General features: G+C 49.0%; 1 long non-coding RNA gene across 1 annotated transcript in view; it reads right to left on the bottom strand.

Annotated features, from left to right (window-relative positions):
- Positions 1 to 19,097, bottom strand: part of LOC136793300 (uncharacterized) — a 65,098-nt gene that overhangs the window by 7,492 nt on the left and 38,509 nt on the right. Inside the window, exon 2 of the long non-coding RNA XR_010838428.1 lies at positions 17,869 to 17,975. This is a non-coding gene — a long non-coding RNA (uncharacterized lncRNA). The remainder of the gene's footprint in view (positions 1 to 17,868; positions 17,976 to 19,097) is intronic.

Raw genomic sequence — 19,097 nt, 5'->3', positions numbered from 1 at the left:
TCTCACACATATTTCGTACATATAAATAACATCTATGTAGATATACAAACACGTAATCTCTGGGACTGTGGGTCTAATCTGCTCACACTCCCTATGGATATTTTTCTTGGGCTGTTCCTTGGGCTCTTTCTTGGGTTGTATTCTGTGGTCACTGATGGCCACTGGAAGTGTCCAGAAGCCAACACAGAAATTCTGGTGGTGAAGCTCGTGGAGCCCTCAGCTTCTCTCGCATCCCCACAGGCCTAGAAGGTTGCAGTGGATGTCAGGTGAAGAGTTTATTTTCCCAGAGAACAGTACTAACAGGGGGGGAAAAAAAAAAAAAAAAAAAAAAAAAATCCACGTCACCTGCAGTGAGTAGGTCTGTCCATGAGGTGGCGTCATTAGTGCAACCGAAGCAGGAGGGAATGCGGTCAGGACATAGAGGGAAGCCAATCAGATGGGCCCTGGAGTAACAAATCCATGTTATCTCCACAAACTCCCATCCCCACGTTCCACAAACGCCTGCCCGGGCCTCCAGGGTGCAGGTGATTTCGCAGAGCTGCTCAGCTCCTAGACCAGCCCCACTGGAGGCTTGGGAGCAGCCCAGGCAAGGGGACACGTGAGAAGCCGTGGGTGCGCTGGCTGTGTCCAGTGGGCTTGAGTGCGGGGCTCCCACGGTACCTGGACACCCCTCCGCATTCCCTGGCCGGTGGGGTTGTCTTCTGTGGTCACTGATCGCCCCGGGAAGCATTCCAGCTGACACACAGAGCCTGGCGCTGAGGCTCCTGGAGCCCCCGGCCAAGCACAGTCCACACAGACAGGACCGCCAACAAAAGCGCCCCATGCATGGAAAACACCCCCAAACCCCACTTTTTGTGAGCAACTCCTGCTGAAGTCTGAACCGCGCCACAATAGATAGTCCCACTCTGCATGGTCTTTAAGGAGAGAAGAGATGCTGTGAAAATAATTCACTACTGAAGCCTTTCCTGGGGCCAGTTTTGTTTTACAGTTTTAGGAAGTTCCATTGCTATGTGGAGAAAAGTACCTTCTCTCTTCACCAGAGAGAGGGGACCGAATGGACATTTAAGATCTTTGCTTAAATGTCAATTCTCAGAGGTTAATTCCTTGGGGATCTTGTCGAGAGAAGTCCTTCCCACTCTGCTGTAGGCCAGGCATTTTACGTTGTCACTGTCGGTTTCTCAAAGACCCTGTTCTCCTGGGACCTCACATAGGGGCAAGTCAGGTCTGAAAAGGGGACAGTGGTACTTTGCCTGAGGTCACACATGTGTCAGCCGCAGAGGCAGTGCACACCCAGAGCTCTTGGGCTTTCTTTGCTGTGTTGCCTGCTGCACAGACACTGAACAAGTGGCTTTAGAATGAAAAGTTCTAACAGTTATATAATAACGCCCCTTAACATTTGGGTGGTCCTCTTTGTATACAAAATGCTCTTCCACTGCCCAAGACCCGGTGAGACAAATCCTAGCACTGAGGTCCACCCACTTCTGCTCTGGCTCTCTCCCTGGCCACCCCCCACCATGGCCTCAAGCCACGGATCTCCCCGCTGGGCTGGCCCTTGCTCCCCGATTCACTGTGAGCCTGCTGATTACTTGATGCTGGGAGGCTGCCACCAACACCAGTGTCCGGGGGGCTCTGGGGTCATAGATCCTGGGTGGGCCTGGGAAGGTGGGCGCCAGAGCGGAACAGCTCTGTGTAAGCAAATCTGGCCTCTCCGTTTTACCCAGGGCCAGCCTTGGCTGATGCTCAGCAAAACATCAGTGATGAAGGGACGACTCAGCTCAGCCCAGACAACCCAAGAAAGAGCCCACGGAAGAACAGCCCAAGAAAAATATCCATTGGGAGCGTGAGCAGATTAGACCCACGCTCCCAGAGATTATGTGTGTGTGTATATCTACATAGATGTTATTTATACCTATGAAATATGTATGAGATACAGGTATATACATATATATGAGATTTCGTGTGTTGTGTTTCTGTATGAGCTTCAGCTCATCTATATTCAGCACCAGCCAATAAATGTGGTCTTTTGGCTAAAACCCTTTAATTCGGAAATCAAGTCTTATGTGTAACTTGTAATTTAAATTGGACCCAAGAGTGAATTGGATCTGCATTGAAGAGAAACCAGAAATCTAATGAGTTCTGGGGTACCCTGAGTTTGCTACATCACAGTAACAATACTGGCAGACATTTGTTGGGTTCTTACTGCAGACCAAGCTCTGTTCTAAGTGCTTCACTCTACCAACCTCTTCCTTCAGAATCCTGGCAAGCGCATACTATTTGTGCCCAGAAAAATGAGGCACAAAAAGATGATGTGACTTGCCTGAGATCCCACAGCTCGTAATGGAGGAGTCTTGAGTTTGAATTCGTAACCACCATTCGGTACCAAAATGGCCCCTGACCTCACATGGCCATGTTGGAGGTTGCCTATGGGTTCTGGAGCTCCACCAAGTTCCTGTTATCCAGGGAAGTCTTGAACAAGATCTGGCCCTTGGGAGAAGCCCCAAGACAAACCAATCTCTGTGGAGCAAATGGAGTGAAAAGTACTGTTGGTGGCACCCTACCATGAGTCTTGGAGACCTTGTTCTTTTCTCTTTCCCATCCTTCCTCCCAAATCCTTCCTGCCTGTCTGTCATTAAGCTAATCAACTCCAGCTCAGCCAATTCAGAGAAGGAGACCCGACTACCCAAGTCACAGCTCAACTTTGTCTTCTGGTCAGCAGTGGCAGAAAGAGGCAGCACCCATCCCGAAGGACCCTATCAAAGTGCACTCTTTGTCTCAGTCCGTTCAGGTGGCTATAATAAAATACCACAGAATGGGTGGCTTACAGATGGCAGAAATTTCTTGCTCACAGTTCTGGAGGCTGGAAGTCCAAGGTCATGGTGCCAGCATGTCAGGTGAGAGCCCTCCTCCAGGTCACAGACTTCCTGTTGTGTCATCACATGGCAGAAGGACAAGGGAGCTCCCTGGGGTCTCTTATAAGGGCACTAATCCCATTCATGAGGGCTCCACCCTCAGGACCTAATCACCTCCAACTAAACCCCACCTACTAATACTATCAGATTTAGGCGTTAAAATTTCAACATATGAATGTGGGGTGGACTCAAACATTCAGACCATAGCACCCCATCTTCACTCTGCCCCCGACTCGGACCCCAGCCTGCAGCCTACACAGGTGGATTGTATCGTGTCTGCCCTTATCTTGGCAATATGGCCATGCGGTTGCTTTTGTACATTGGCCTTTTTGGCCCCAGCACGCAAGAAATGAGTGTAACTGAAGCTATAATGTGAATTTGTCAGGAACACAGAACACACACTACTGTACGTGCTCACTCTGACAGACGCTGTCTATCTAATTAGAGGGCTTCAATTATTAAAGCTCCCAACCACTTAGAGCGGCAGGTCACCAAGTCACCACGCACATGTGCCTGAACACCATAGGATTAGGATGAAGTGGGCTCACATTTGGCTGTTACTGTGTATCTCAAATTTGTTTGATCATGTCTCATCTCAGTCACAAAGTCCCAACGGTCCTTTCCAGGCCTGGTCCTGCAGATGGAGCTCTGAATTGGCTCAGGTCCTGGATTCTGGTCCTGCCTCTGCAGTTGACTCTTGGGGTCTTTGGTCAGTCCTTTTTTCTTCTCAGTGCCTCCGCAGGCCCACCTGTACTGTGTGGCTACAAATATTTGCTTAGGATCATTTTAGCAGCTGTGAAGTGTCCTGGGATCTTTGAATGAAAGACGCTCTATTAAAGCTTATGAGCCAAGTGACGACTCTGGCCCCGTCCGCACAGCAGAGCTCTGCAGGAGACAGACTGGGCCCATTCATCCTTCATACAGGCCTAACTTTATCCCAAAGCCTCACTGTTGGCCAGGGCTGCAGGGCTCGTCAGAGAACGGCGCGGTCCTTGCACTTTCAAAGTGCCCTCTGTTTAGTAGGGTTGCTTTTTTTCTTTTTCTTTTTTCTTTTTCTGTTTTTTTAAACCATTGCATATTAGTATAGGTAAAACAACTATCCAAGCAAAAGGACAATCATGAAAGGAGGAGGCCCTTCTCAAGGGAGATCTGTTGATTAGGGCATTAAAAAGGTCAAGGAGGTCATTTTGCCTGGAGTTGGAATTTATACTATTAGCACATTGGATACTCCTGTATAAATATCAGAGTGCCATTTTTACAGACTTGTGTGTGTTGGTTCAGGCTGTCCACTGCGCAGGAGAGCAGAGCTGAGAATTAATAGTAGGGTATGTGCAGGGCCGGCCAGGCTTAAGTGTGAGTAGTTTTGCTTCTCCAACATGGCTCCCCTGTTGCAACCCATAACCCTGCGTCTGTCTCGGGGTGTTAGCCTTAGAGCTCAGCCTGCCTGAATCTCAGGACCCTCTCTCTAGCTCCCCAGCCCCCTTTCCTCCGGGAACTTTACTGAAAGAACAGTAGGTCTCTGCTTGCTCCCTCCTCAGTCCATTTGGTCCTCCTCCTCTTTGAACTCATCACCAGCCCCAGGAGCCAGGCATCCCATCAAGATATCACCCCCGGCTGTGGACGACTAAGAAATGTGGCGCTCCCTTGGGAGTCTCCACTCCCTGTGTCACCAGCAGGAACCTTCGGAGATGCTCCGGCACCGTGGTCTCTAGTGTCACCCCTTTTCTGGGTGTGCTGAGCATATGTCCCCTTTGCTCTCACAGAATAATGCAACCCTCCAGGCAGGCGTACCATGGCCTCACACTCCACGGTCTGTGTCTTCCCGTTTGACTCCAACCCCCCTCCCTCACCTCTTTGCTCCTCTAGCCCGGCCACACTGTCCTCCTTTCTGTCCTTCAGACTCATCCAAGTTCACTCCCACTTTGCACTTCTGCTGGTCCCTGGCTCCAGGACGCTCTGCCCGCTCAAACTGGCGCGTCGGCTCCTCCTTAGCATTCAGAACTTTGCTTCCATGTCAATTCTCAGAGGTTAATTCCTTGGGGATCTTGTCTAGAAGAGTCCTTCCCACTCAGTCACTTACATATTGTACAGCTTGTCTTCAGACTTTGGGAGCGACTGACAATTAGTGATGCCGTGTATGAGCTGACACACCTATTTCTCTGTCCCTCCAGCACCAGAATAGAGACTCCACGAGCAGGGACCTGGTCTGGCACCCTCAGTGCTGTATCCTCAACACTATGTAACGTGTCTGGCACTTGGGAGGCTCTCTGTACAAACATTTGTTAAATTAGTCAATGAATGAACAAACTAGAAATCTTTGTTATGGATTCCAAAAGGTTGCCCCTGAACTTCGTCTCTCAAACCGAACAGTGTCAGGCATTGTCACTGGGAGTCCCATCTGGACCCCCTGGAAGGCCACAGTGTTGGACCCCAGCTGGTCTGCAGCACCCCAGCCACCGGGAAGCGCAGGGCTGGCCTGTGGCTAGTACACCATGATATTTGGGGTGAGGCAAAAATCAGCCTCCAAAGCTCATCAGAGAGTCCTACTGGGCCACGACTAGTTGCAGGATAGGCGAGCAGGAAGACCTTGGTATGAAGCATAGAATATAAAGTGGGGAAACCAGCCCGGAGAGAGAGCCTGGAGGGATTCCCAGATCCACAGGAACACGTGTCCTCTGTGGAAGGCCCCTGCAGTTCGGGGTGAGCAGGTGAAGGAGCAGTCAGAGAAGCTTGGTTCAGTCACACAGTGGCCGGCAAGCCTTCTCCTGGCCTGCGAGCCTCCTCGGCTGCTCCTCCATCCACTGCTGAGGACCCGATGCCGGGCCTGGCGGAGGGGTCTAGGTGGGGCAGGGCGGGGAGTATTCAGTGCCGATTAAGGCTTTCTTGCTGCCAAGTAGAGGATGGATTCAGAGGAGGGGCAGTTCTCATAAAAGACCACCAAGGAGGTTACAGAGCTGTTCGGAAAAGAGCTGGCAACGACAGAAAGGAGGAAGAGGAGGAGATGCACCAAGAGGAATTACTGATTCAGGACAGAAAAAAACACGAATTTGATCAGATTAGATGGACGGAATGGGGAAGAAGGAAGATGCTGTGAGGCCTGGGAAATCTAAGCTGTTCGTCTGCGCAGAGGCTGTCAGATGCCTAAGAACAGCAAGGCCGCGGGCAGGGCGAGGAGGGCACTGCACTTTATATCGGGACAGGCTGAACTTGACAAGCTCACAGGCCCTCCAGAGAGAGGTTTCTTCCATAAACAGATGGAAATATAGGCCTAGAGCATAAGAGAATGGAAGAAATTGTATTATTTTGAGTAAAATGAGGCTCTAAAAGGAATCACGAATTTTAGTGGAAGGAGAGGGCACCCGGAGGACATTTTTGTGTGTTTTATTTTTATTTTTCAATTTTTAAAATTTTATTATTATTAGTAGTAGTAGTATTTTGTATTTTGGCCGCGCCATGAGGCAGGTGGGATGGTTCTCCGACCAGGGATCGAACCCTGGCCTCCACAGTGAAAGCGTGGAATCCTAATCACTAGGCAACCAGGAAACTCCCCAGGAGGACATTTTCAACTTGAATAAAACTAATACTGATTAAGGTAAAGCGTGAAGCTGGTGGACAGTTTCTTATTCAAATGGAGGGGCTGGTTTAATTTTTGAAAGGGATCATGAGGTTTCAGAAATCAGCTTTGCTTGGAAAAGAGAACCCAGGAGTATCTTTAGAGGGGCAGAGACCCGCGGAAGACGACGCCGAAGGGCCAGCTCGGGAGGGTATAGTTCCTCCTAAGAAAAAGGGGACGACAGGTCCTGCTCAACGCAGCCGTCCTCACCACGACCCCCAGAGAGGGTCGCCTTGTGCATGCAATTCTGACAACATCATGCTTAAAAACACCACATTATTAACATGAAAGCAAAACCAAACTGTGGTCTCTTCTTGCCCCCAAGTAAAGAAAACCAAAGCATCAGAGATGAAAACACGACAATACACAAAGATCGGAAAACAGATCAAACCCTAGAGAACACATGCAAAACCAAAAAAATTAACCACTAACTATGCGAGGTAGAATATAGAAAAGGAGTCCTAAAAGACCCCCCTGCCCTCCAAAAACAGAACCAAATAGTAACTTAAAAATGTGAGGAAAGATAGTCACATTTCATAAGCCAAAAAGTTACAGCAATGAGAGAATATTCATGATGTAACCTTGGGCCCTGCTTCCTGAGTTCTTGTCACAAGCCCTGGGCCAGGGCTAAAAATATCAAGGAACAGGAATAGTCAGGAGTTAGGGATGAGGCTACCAGCCAGCGCTGGTAACAAGGAGAAGGTCACGTGGGGTGCGGCCGATGGAAAGCAGGGCAGTGCTTGGCCAAGAACAGGAGGGGAAGCCCCTCAGGTCACCCCCACGGCTACAGCAGAGAGGGGCGCTCACGGCCTTCGGTGGCTGGGCCTCTGCTGCGGCTTCTGCCACAAATCCCGCCCCACAGGTCACCTCCAGCTTGCCCTGGAAATGGGCATCTGCCTCTTAGAATGTAGTGTGGCCAGAGAGTGGACTCTGATATTTCTTGAGGGTCTTGGAGGGCCTCCAGGCAGCGTGGACCAGGAAATAGGAGGGGGTTTGGCGGTCAAATGAACTTGAGACACCCCGTGTCTAAAACCTCCTTTGAATTCACATGCTCGTGAGCATAGTCAAGGCTCTGAGAAGTTCTGCTATTAAAAAACCCAGTTTAATTTTTAACCCCCCCAAACAAGCCGAAAAGCTAGAGATCTACAAAACATGCTTTATCTTCGCTGCCTTATGCTTATTGTTCTGAATAACAAGAACAGTAACATTCACGGCCACCAAGTCTGATTTGGCCCATCAGTGCCCGTCCCCTCTCACTGTCATGTGTTTCCGCTTTAAAGCTGCCCGTTAAATTTGAAGGCACAACTTTCTCCAAGGAGGTTACCTGAGTAGGGATGTACCTTCGTTGGAACTTCTGAGCACCCCCCGCCCCCCCGGGAAACCGTGGTACTAATTACCCATGTATTTGTAGAACATCCTGTGTTACAAAGCTCTTTAACAGAAACCTGATTACTAACCGTCTCTCACTGTAATACACTGACGGCATGTGGGAAGCTGAGCTGATTCCCTCTAGGAGTGCAGCAAAACACGTTTGGTTTATGGAGGAGTTAAATCAGAAAGCTGAAGATGTAGGGTAATTATATCCCCACTTTCTACAGCAGCTTCCACCGGTCAAGACGACACTCAGGGCTGCCTCAGAGGTTCCTCCCCCACTGATCCTTTCTCAAGTTTAACCTCTAATTACTTGACAAGGATGCTGGCTGAACAGGTAACTTTACACTGGAAAACCTAAGACTCGTATTATTTTTCAGTTCCTTGCTGACTTATCTGATGATGATACCACTGCCAACAGGATCAAGTCCAAGTACCGTAGCTTCTCTTCACATCTGACAGCGACCCAGCTTTCCAACTTCATCTCCAATCACTCTCCCACCCCATGCACCGTGTTCCCACTCCCCACAGCCACCAGCCACTTCCTGAATAGGCCTTGCTTCCTCCAAAGCCTGCATCTCAACACACTCACTCTGTGTTCTGTTCCTGGCTGTCCTTTCCTTTCTCAGCCTGCAAAACCTTGCCAGCCCCAAGGCAGAGCTAGTCACTCCTTCCTCTGGGTCCCCCAGTCCACTGCACTTAGTTCTAGACAGCACCGATCCTTTTGGAATTGTGTGCCTTCTGGAGCTTCTGGAAAGCAGGGCCTATGTTTCATCCATCATGGCATGCCCTGGGCCTCGTGCAGTGCCTAACGGCCCATAGACGATGCTCAGGAGACTTTCATTGAATGGATGACTCAGTTAGGCACTGTCTTCGACAGAAGAATCTCTGGGTTTGTGTTGAGACAGGAAAGGGTACCAATCACCAATCACCAGCAGTCAACGGAGAGTGGCAAGAGGGAGGCGCCGGGGCTGGCACTGGCCTCACTAAGTGAGGGAAGGGACAGGCCTGGGCCCAGTGGGTGCTTATCACAATCTCTGGGGAAACAGGTATATATGAGATTTTTTAAAGATGCTTTTCAAAAAGAGAATGGGGGGCTTCCCTGGTGGCGCAGTGGTTGAGAGTCCGCCTGCCGATGCAGGGGACGCGGGTTCGTGCCCCGGTCCGGGAGGATCCCGCGTGCCGCGGAGCGGCTGGGCCCGTGAGCCATGGCCGCTGAGCCTGCGAGTCCGGAGCCTGTGCTCCACAACGGGAGAGGCCACAGCAGTGAGAGGCCCGCGTACCGCAAAAAAAAAAAGAATGGATTACACAAGGATGAGAGTAGTGGCCCAGGCCTGCATTCAAAGTGAGCCACACTGGATAAGAAAGGGAGGAAGAGACAGGGCAAAGGACTGTCCCCTGGCCCCCTGCTAGGGTAAAGGGGGATCCTCCTGCACTGTGAGGGGCTCCCTGATTCAGAGACCTCCCGGCTGGGGGTGAGGCTGGGCAAAGTCCCCATCTTCAGCCTCCCTGGCATAGATTAGGCTTGTGCTCAGCTTCTCCTGGAGGGGAAGGAAAACTCATACATTATTTGTTACCAGTTTTCCCCTTACTTTTATGATGTTTCCTTTTCATAGTTAATCTTCGATTATTTGATTAAGATCCCTAAGAAGAGCTTGGTTCCTTCTAAGCTCAGTCCACCTTTGTTATCTTTCCTCAGAATCCCTGAGCTCAGAGGAACTTAAACCAAACATCCGGGCATTTAGCTCAGCAGTGCCAACAGCCTCTAGGGACTCCAGGCAAGTAGGAAAGATGCCCAGCAAACAGGGCAAATAGTAGAGGTGGCACCTATTTTCTTTCTGAGATTATCCGTACGAGGGAGTCAGAACCAGTCGTTAAATTCTGTTTGTTTATAGAAGTTGCTTTACCTTTCTGAGCCTAAAAGTCACAGACCATTGCAACTGAAAGGGACTTTGGAGTTTACTTAGTTCCTCCCATTTCATTTCACAAGATGGAAAGGGACAGTGGGAGAAGCGGAATTCAAACTTTCTAACAGACTCAGTAGAATTCTATAGCTCTTTTCCTCTAGAGAACTTAGATGCAGTTTAAAGTGCTTTTAAATGACCACCACGTCCTGATTTATTCCTCCAGAAGCAGGGCAGCAAATATGAGGGTGGGGACTGAAGTGAGAAAAACATGCTGAATCAATGGACACGCAAAGAAGAGTGATTAAGAAGAGGCTGCCTGAGCTTATTCAGATTAATTCCACTCTAAAGAAATCCTCGAATAGAGGAAACACCATAAAATATTGATGAAATAAAGGAAAATACTGAGTTACCCACTCCTTCTTAAAATGTATTAATGAACAGATCCAGCGAGAAGTTTACATGTCTTAACTGTGGATTCAATAAACATCATTGAGCATCTGATCTGTACTAAGTCCACGGGGATTAGGGTAAAACTAAGGAGGTACATATGAGTAATGAGAAGAGCAAACATTTATGGAGGGCGACCATGCTGCAGGCGCTGGGCTAAGAACCAGCTCATTTAACCTTAATCGTAAGTATGATTGTTTGCCCATTTTACAGGTAGGGAAACTGAAACTTAGGACAGGGAAGTAACTTGCCTGAGGTCCCAGAGCTGGCAGGTGGCGGCGCTGAGTTTCTGACTCAGGTCGGCCAGAGCTCCGAACCATTACGCTCCAGTGACTCCCAGGGGAAAGATCCCTGGAGCTTGTGGTCGGACGGGTAGGGCGCACGGGAACAGAGTCCATAATGATAGGGCCTCCCACTGGGAAAGGGGATAGTTAAGGAAGAGTCACAAGGGAGGTAGTACTAGAGCAGGAGCTTAAAGAATGAAGGAAGAGACATCCATTTGGAGAGAAGCGGGGAAAGTCTGCTTTAGGGACTGTGCCACAATAAACAGAAGCATCGCACCTGGAGTCAAGGAAGAACCAAATGGTGCCAGGGTCACACCAACCATACCCCAGGGGCTCAGCTTTGGGCCTAAAACCAGTTTCAGAAATAGAGCGCTCTTGTTGCAATCAGCACGAGGAGTAAGACCTGTAGCCACTGGTGGAAATCGCTCGTGGCCATCAGCGCTCAGCCTCCCTGCAGCTTGCTCCACTGCGGCCTCCTCGGGTAGCGAGCTGGACACCGCTCTGGGGTACACTAGCCTGGGGGCTGTGGAGGGTGAGGGTGCGGCGACACAGAGCCGCCAAGAACCGGGCAAGTCACTGAAGACAGAGTCAAGTCAGTGCACCTCCTCCAGAATGGTCCCCCTTTCCACAGCCCACGGCTTTATTCAGCCTCAGCGCCTGCAGATGAGCAAACTGTGGCCATGGACAGATCCGGAAGAAAGACGAGAGATGTGACAAAGGAAAAGCAGGGTCCCACAGGTGCTATTGATGCCCGAGGCATTGCTTTGTGCTTTCTTAAAATCATGGCTAACACATGGACACCAGTCAGCTGAGCAGTCCCAGGGCCCCTTGTAATATTCACTCACTTCTCCTTAGAGAGACATTCCTTTTCTCTCTCGAAAACTAGATTTTTTTCTTTTTCCATTTTCTGCCCTTAACCATCTCTAATGCTCCTTTTCCTTTCTCTCAGTTTCTTCCATCAGCCTCTGGTGGACTCGCCCCAGGGCCCGCAGCTCCAGGCCCAGACTTTTGCTTGGAAGGGCAGCACCGCGCCGTGGTCACGGGCCACCTCAATCTGAATTCGCTTGGAGAGCTGGACCAATGCAGAGCCCTGGGCCCCGCTCCAGACCCACTGACACAGTCCTGCTGAGCTGGGAGCTGCATTTTCAACAGTGCTTCTGGCTCACTTTTGCTCACTAAAGTTTGAAAATCACTGCCCTGGGGACCCAGACCCCGGAAACGTTCAGATCTCCGATCTTTTCCTCCATCTCTCCCGTGGAACCTTCTTTGGTAAATGGAGATGCTGAGAAGGCACAGAGCAGTCCAGGGCTTAGCCTTTCCCTGTTGTCTTGCGTTAACTCGTCTGTGTCCTCTGCTAGACTGTGAGTCTCTAGGATGGACATCAGGTTCTACTCAGCTCTCCAACCCTGGGTGGTGCATGGGTCACCACCATGGATGCTCCACTACTGCTTGTGGAATGAATAAATTGTTGATGTAGAAACCCTCCTTTCCTCCCTCCTCTCTCTTCTCTTATCCTTTCCTCCTCTCCTCTCTCTTCTCTTATCCTTTCCTCCCTCCTCTCTCTTCTCTTATCCTTTCCTCCTCTCCTCTCTCTTCTCTTATCCTTTCCTCCTCTCCTCTCTCTTCTCTTATCCTTTCCTCCCTCCTCTCTCTTCTCTTATCCTTTCCTCCTCTCCTCTCTCTTCTCTTATCCTTTCCTCCCTCCTCTCTCTTCTCTTATCCTTTCCTCCTCTCCTCTCTCTTCTCTTATCCTTTCCTTCCCTCCTCTCTCTTCTCTTATCCTTTCCTCCTCTCCTCTCTCTTCTCTTATCCTTTCCTCCCTCCTCTCTCTTCTCTTATCCTTTCCTCCCTCCTCTCTCTTCTCTTATCCTTTCCTCCCTCCTCTCTCTTCTCTTATCCTTTCCTCCCTCCTCTCTCTTCTCTTATCCTTTCCTCCCTCCTCTCTCTTCTCTTATCCTTTCCTCCCTCCTCTCTCTTCTCTTATCCTTTCCTCCTCTCCTCTCTCTCGGGGAACCCCCTGGCCTTGGGCACAAAACACAAATGTTTTAAGAGATGGTTAATATTTAAAGGGACAGAGTCCGGCCTAGGCCGGGCAATGGCTGCTTGCTCAACTGACAAACAAATCCACCTACTCCTGTTCTTTCCTAAGCCTACAGGAAGCAGCCAGGAGACGGTCACTCACCCAGCCAGGGCCCAGACCCACCATCCTCCCCTCCCACACAGCAATTTCACAATGTTGCTGAAACCTGGGGCTACAAATAGTCTTTATTAAGAAGCCACATTGGGGACTGAGCAGGCCGGATGGGTCATCCCTATTTGCTGCCCCTTCCAACAAGCGGAGAAAAAATTTTCAAGTGTCACTCAGAAGAATCCAGGCCTGGGCAAAGTATCTCCCTCCACCTTGGAGTCGTGTCTGCTCCCCCCAGGTTCTGACTGCATTTTAGGGTCTCTGACACACTCTGCTCATCGTGTCCAATACAAAACTTTGTCCTGCTGGTCATAATGAAGATAATGCTAATGAAAGTAAGTTTTTAGTAGATCTTCCTCCCCCCACCATTCCTATGGCCCCTATACTTGTCTAGTCTCTGATCTCCTGCGAGTGGACCACTGTAGTGTTTTCCATACCGATTCATGTCCTCCCTCGCTCCAGTCTACAAGATCAACTCTCCTACACACTTGCTTTCTTCATGGTTTTTCCCGTTCAGAATTTTTCAGACGCTTCCCATTATATGTAACAGTGGCCTACAGTGTTTTAAATGCATACCCTTATTCTTAACGTATATGATCAGTGTGCTACTATGGATTCATATAAAATATTAGGAAAGCTTACTGTTAATCTTTGACAAACATAAATATAAATAGCAGTTCTAATATTTTCTCCCTGTACTCCAATGGATCATTTTGGACCCCATTGACAATGGCGGAGATTGAATCATTTTGTTGGGTCACCAAAGCCTTCTAAGACCTAGTTCCAGGTCATCCATTCATTCACTCAACATTTCTTAGTGACTAATATGGCCAGGCATGGGGCTAGGCTCAGGGGATAATAAGTAGTTACAGCCCCAGTAGATCAGGAGCTTATAGGTGAGTGGAGGAGATAAACCCATAAATAAATAACTCTTGGAGAGACTTACGTATTGTCAGAGATGTTTGCACAAAACCTTAAGGGAGAATAGAGAAAAGAAATAACTTTGCCTGTGAGAGTCAGGAAAGGCTTCATGAGGACTATGTGAGCTGGGTCTTGAAGGATGAGTAGGAGTTCACCAAATCACAAACAAGAAAAAGGGCGTTCTAGGCACAGAGCATAGCATAGGCAAAAGACACAAAGGTAATAAAAGAATATGGTACAGTTCTAATATTTTCTCCCTGTACTCCAATGGATCATTTTGGACCCCACTGACAATGGCGGAGATTGAATCATTTTGTTGGGTCACCAAAGCCTTCTAAGACCTAGTTCCAGGTCATTCATTCATTCACTCAACATTTCTTAGTGACTAATATGGCCAGGCATGGGGCTAGGCTCAGGGGATAATAAGTAGTTACAGCCCCAGTAGATCAGCAGCTTACAGGTGAGTGGAGGAGATAAACCCATAAATAAATAACTCTTGGAGAGACTTATGTATTGTCAGAGATGTTTGCACAAAACCTTAAGGGAGAATAGAGAAAAGAAATAACTTTGCCTGTGAGAGTCAGGAAAGGAATCATGAGGACTATGTGAGCTGGGTCTTGAAGGATGAGTAGGAGTTCACCAAATCACAAACAAGAAAAAGGGCCTTCTAGGCACAGAGCATAGCATAGGCAAAAGACACAAAGGTAATAAAAGAATATGGTACAGTTCTAATATTTTCTCCCTGTACTCCAATGGATCATTTTGGACCCCACTGACAACGGCGGAGATTGAATCATTTTGTTGGGTCACCAAAGCCTTCTAAGACCTAGTTCCAGGTCATCCATTCATTCACTCAACATTTCTTAGTGACTAATATGGCCAGGCATGGGGCTAGGCTCAGGGGATAATAAGTAGTTACAGCCCCAGTAGATCAGCAGCTTACAGGTGAGTGGAGGAGATAAACCCATAAATAAATAACTCTTGGAGAGACTTATGTATTGTCAGAGATGTTTGCACAAAACCTTAAGGGAGAATAGAGAAAAGAAATAACTTTGCCTGTGAGAGTCAGGAAAGGAATCATGAGGACTATGTGAGCTGGGTCTTGAAGGATGAGTAGGAGTTCACCAAATCACAAACAAGAAAAAGGGCCTTCTAGGCACAGAGCATAGCATAGGCAAAAGACACAAAGGTAATAAAAGAATATGGTACATTTGAGAAGGGACAAGTAGTTCACAGAGGCTGGTGGAATACATGGGGAGTGAGAGGATGAGGATTAGAAAGGAAAGCTGAGGTCAAATCATGGAGGACCTTGTCTGCCATACCAATAAGTTGGGATTTTATCCTGAAGTTAGTGGGAGTCATGGGATGTTCTGACAAACTATATTCTCCTCTAAATGTGTTTTTACCTGTCTTCCCCGGAGGAACGGCAGAATATGAAGTAGAAAGAATAAAATCAGCAGTTCCTCAGGGCAGGTCTGGCACACCTTCCCTCCCCTGAATGTGCCACCATAGATGTCTGTCCCTTCTCAGGGAGCCTATGAAGCTGGTGGCCTGGGCTACCTGGGAGGTCCCACAGCAAGGGCCACAGCCGCCGGACAGCAGGATGCACCCCTCCCCAAAGTCTAAAGGCAAGTTCAAGAATGTCCAGTGTTAGGATGGAAGCTCACAGGACTCACACTCCTCGTCCGGGATTAATGCTTATTGGGAAGGCTGAGATGAGATTCCGCGATGAGATTCGGACATGTCTCTTGTACACTCTTAGGAGTTCATCAACCCAAACTTTAGTAAAAACCAAAGCATTGGAATATAACACAATGACAGATGCATGTAGCATAAAGGAAACTGAAATTGGAGAGTAAGAATTTTTTATTTCTTTGTTTCCCCAGTTTTCTGGGTGGCAGACACTACCATCTACCTTCTCTCTTTATTACACTCTTACTAAGAAACTGATGTTTATACAGTGTTCCCAGATAAGCCTTTCCTCTGTTAGGGTCATTAGTATGTCCAATTCCTCTCCTAAGAAGCTGTACCATAAAAATCTCCTTAGAAGAGTTTTCATTCATTTACTCAACCTGCATTGTGTGCCAAATGGTTGCCAGGCACTGTCCTTGGCTAGGTTTTCATGTCTGAAGTATTTTCCTTCATTTGTGAAGGTGACACAGCTGGCCACTGTCTCTACAACGGGTCCTTTGGGTTGTTTTTCCCAGGAGGATGTCAGACTTACCCTGAACCCTCCACAGTTCCCCTCTTGTGACCGGGGCCAGGCAGTTACAAGATCCTTGGTCCATGTTTGAGGTGGTCTGTGTTCAAAGACTAGAACTTGCCTCTGCAGAACAGGGCTTTACTCTATGCAGTGCTGGAACAGGAGTGTTGAGCTTTTAGCCCTATGCACTAACAGAATGAAATAATGATTCAGAGGGGAAACATTGCATCCAATTAGAAAAGGTAGAGCTCTTTATCTCAACTGGGAAAAGACTTCTCAAGATCCCAACAAGGCAATGGCAAACGTGAGGCTAGCCCTGCAGGGGCGTGGCCACTGGGGCAGCTGGCACCCTGGGAAACAGCAGGGTGTAGCAGACAATGGGCTGGCCCAGAGCCAAGAGGCTACTGCGCTGGTCTCAGCTCTGAACCCCAGCCAGCTTCCTGGAAAGCTCCCGCCCTTTCTGGCTGACACAGCCCTTCCTGTCAAAAGAAGGTACGAGGTAGCTGCTATCTAAGAACCTGGTTCTAAAGTGTTGTGTTTATATCATCATATTTCCACAGTACCAACAAAAGCAAGATTTATTAGGTCAGCACTGCCTCCCGCATGCTTATATCTGCATCTGGCTGCTTTTATTATTCTAGTCTAGATCACGGTACTGATCTGCCACTTCTCTTTGAAAATCCTTTGGAAGGGAAGAGAATGAAACAAACACCCTTTGCTCTCTGCTATTTTCATCCGGGCTTCATTCTGAGGCTCTTCCAATATCTTCAAACAAGGAGTGAGGACAAGGAAAGAAAAAAGAGACATACCAGGGGAAGCAGGGACATGACTCTTCATCAGAGACAGAAAGAACTAAAAACCACTGTCCCACACAATCGTGAAGGTTGATGCTAGTGTCCTGAGTACTGCGTTTCAATATTCCCCTCTTCGTAGCGACAGTGACAAAGCCAGCTTACCTCATTAGGGCATTATGGGAGAAATAATGACACAACTTAAAAAAACCACTGCAGCGAAGTACTGTTTGTGCGCTGTCACAGGTAACATGAGTTGCTTCTTACATGGGCAGTAGTGGTCCCCAAATAAAGGTCTTAACCCACTCTTCCTACAGGAGCTATGCCCGGGCAGCACTGGTTAAGAAGGCAGGGTGGTCTGCCCCAGGTCTTATCAATATTGGGACCCAGTGAAGCTCTGAAGCCAAGTTGAGGCTGAAGTCTGGCCTCCAATTTAAGACGACTAAGAAAGTCAGCATGGGGCTTCCCTGATGGCTCAGTGGTTAAGAATCCGCCTGCCAATGCAGGGGACATAGGTTCGAGCCCTGGTCCAGGAAGATCCCACATGCTGCGGAGCAACTAAGCCCACGCACCACAACTACTGAGCCTGCGCTCTGGAGCCCACGAGCCACAACTACTGAAGCCCGCGCGCCTGGAGCCCGTGCTCCCCAACAAGAGAAGCCACCGCAATGAGAAGCCTGCGCACCGCAACGAAGAGTAGCCCACGCTCGCTGCAACTAGAGAAAGCCCGCACGCAGCAACAAAGACCCAACACAGCCAAAAATAAATAAATAAAATAAATAAATTTTAAAAAGAAAAAAAAGAAAGCCAGCATGGACGCTGTAGTCTAGACAGTACAGAGCTCGGTAAATGGCAAGACAGTCTAGGAACTCTTGAACGAGACAGCCCATGGTCTGGGGTTCAAGCTGTTTCACTAATAGGGACCCAAGTTAGAAAATACCATGGGTATGTATATTTATTTATATTCACAGACTATCCATATACTATTTATTTATTAACACTTATTTATATTTAGATTTATCACAACCACTGGAGGGCTGACCCTACTTCCAGCCCTCTCCTGCGGTTTTTCTTGAGCAGAGGTTGACAAACTAGGGCTTTTTTTGTGCAGGCCAGGAGCTGAGAACAATTTTTACATTTTTAAAGGGTTGTTAAACACACACACACACACACACACACACCAAGAAGAATATGCAACCTTATGTGATACACAAAGCCAGAAATAATTTACTACCTGGTCCTTTGCAGAAAAGCTTGCCCACCCCTGGTCTCGAGGCCGTATTGGTCTGCCGTGTATAACATGATTTATGGCTGTTCTTTCATTTCATCCTTACGGTGACCCTGTGAAGTAGATAGGGCAGCTGTTATCATGACCATTTTAATGGCAGTCTGGAACAGAAGCCTGGAACAGTTACATAACTACTCCAAGGTCACGGTCACGGTGGTGAGGCCAGTTCTCCTCATTTTCCATCCAGGACTCTACCAGATCACAGAGAGAATCACTGACCCAGCTCATCTTCACGGTGGGGGTGGGGGGAGGGTTGAATTGCATCCAAATTGGTTTGAGGGTACCGGGTCTGTCCACCCTTTCTTAGCAGGCAGCTCATTGGGGGAAAATACCATGAAGACTCTGGAAATGCTAGGAATGTTTAACTGGCCTCGTTATAGATTTTGGCAGGTTCGGCCGCAGAAGCGCACACTCCCCGGCAGCCCATGGCTCAGCTCACAGCCGACAGAGGCCCTGCAGTCGGACGCCTGCCTTTCCCCTTCTGCTCCCCGCACCCCCCCACCCCCCCCCACCCCCCGCTCGTTCATTCGCTCCCCTCTGCGTCCCGGGAGCACGCACGCCGGGGCGGAGCAGCTGGAGAGATGAATGCCCTCATTGTCCCCCAGCCTGTCAGCAGCCACAGACCCGTGCAGCTGCTGTGAGGCCCGGTCCTCGGTGTCAGCGGCTGGCCCGCCTAAGTACTGGCTTGTTCTCTCTGCTGTTCCCAGGCCAGATCTCTCCAACGCTGGCACCCTCCTCACCTCCCTCCCCTGCTCTGCTGCCCCAGGCCTGAAAAGGGCTTTGTGCCCTTAACTCAGACCTTAATCCCCCTGAATGCTACCAAGGTAGAGACCCGAAATAAACACACACACGGGATGGGTCTCTGAGTTACCCGCAGGCAGGAGGGGCTGGGGGCTGCCTGGCTGTCTGTCGGGGACGATTTCAGAAGTTTGGATACAAATGGTCGGAGGCTGGACTGGGTGACTTTTCCAGTCCTCAAACACCTTCCTGCCGGCCTGCTGTGGAGTGACAGGGCGCGCTCTTAGAGACGGGCTGCTGAGAGGCAAATCTGTGCAGTCATTACCAACTGAGTCATTTGGGTCATTTAGTAATTGAGTCCTTACTAGGCAGAGACCTGGCTTCTCGGGAGTGGGGACAGACAGGGGACAAGGATGAAGCCCGGCGGGAGTGGAACC

This window comes from Kogia breviceps, chromosome 20 (genome assembly GCF_026419965.1).
Source record: "Kogia breviceps isolate mKogBre1 chromosome 20, mKogBre1 haplotype 1, whole genome shotgun sequence".
Classification (NCBI taxonomy): domain Eukaryota; kingdom Metazoa; phylum Chordata; class Mammalia; order Artiodactyla; family Physeteridae; genus Kogia; species Kogia breviceps.
This window is presented reverse-complemented; position numbering and strand designations above follow the sequence as displayed.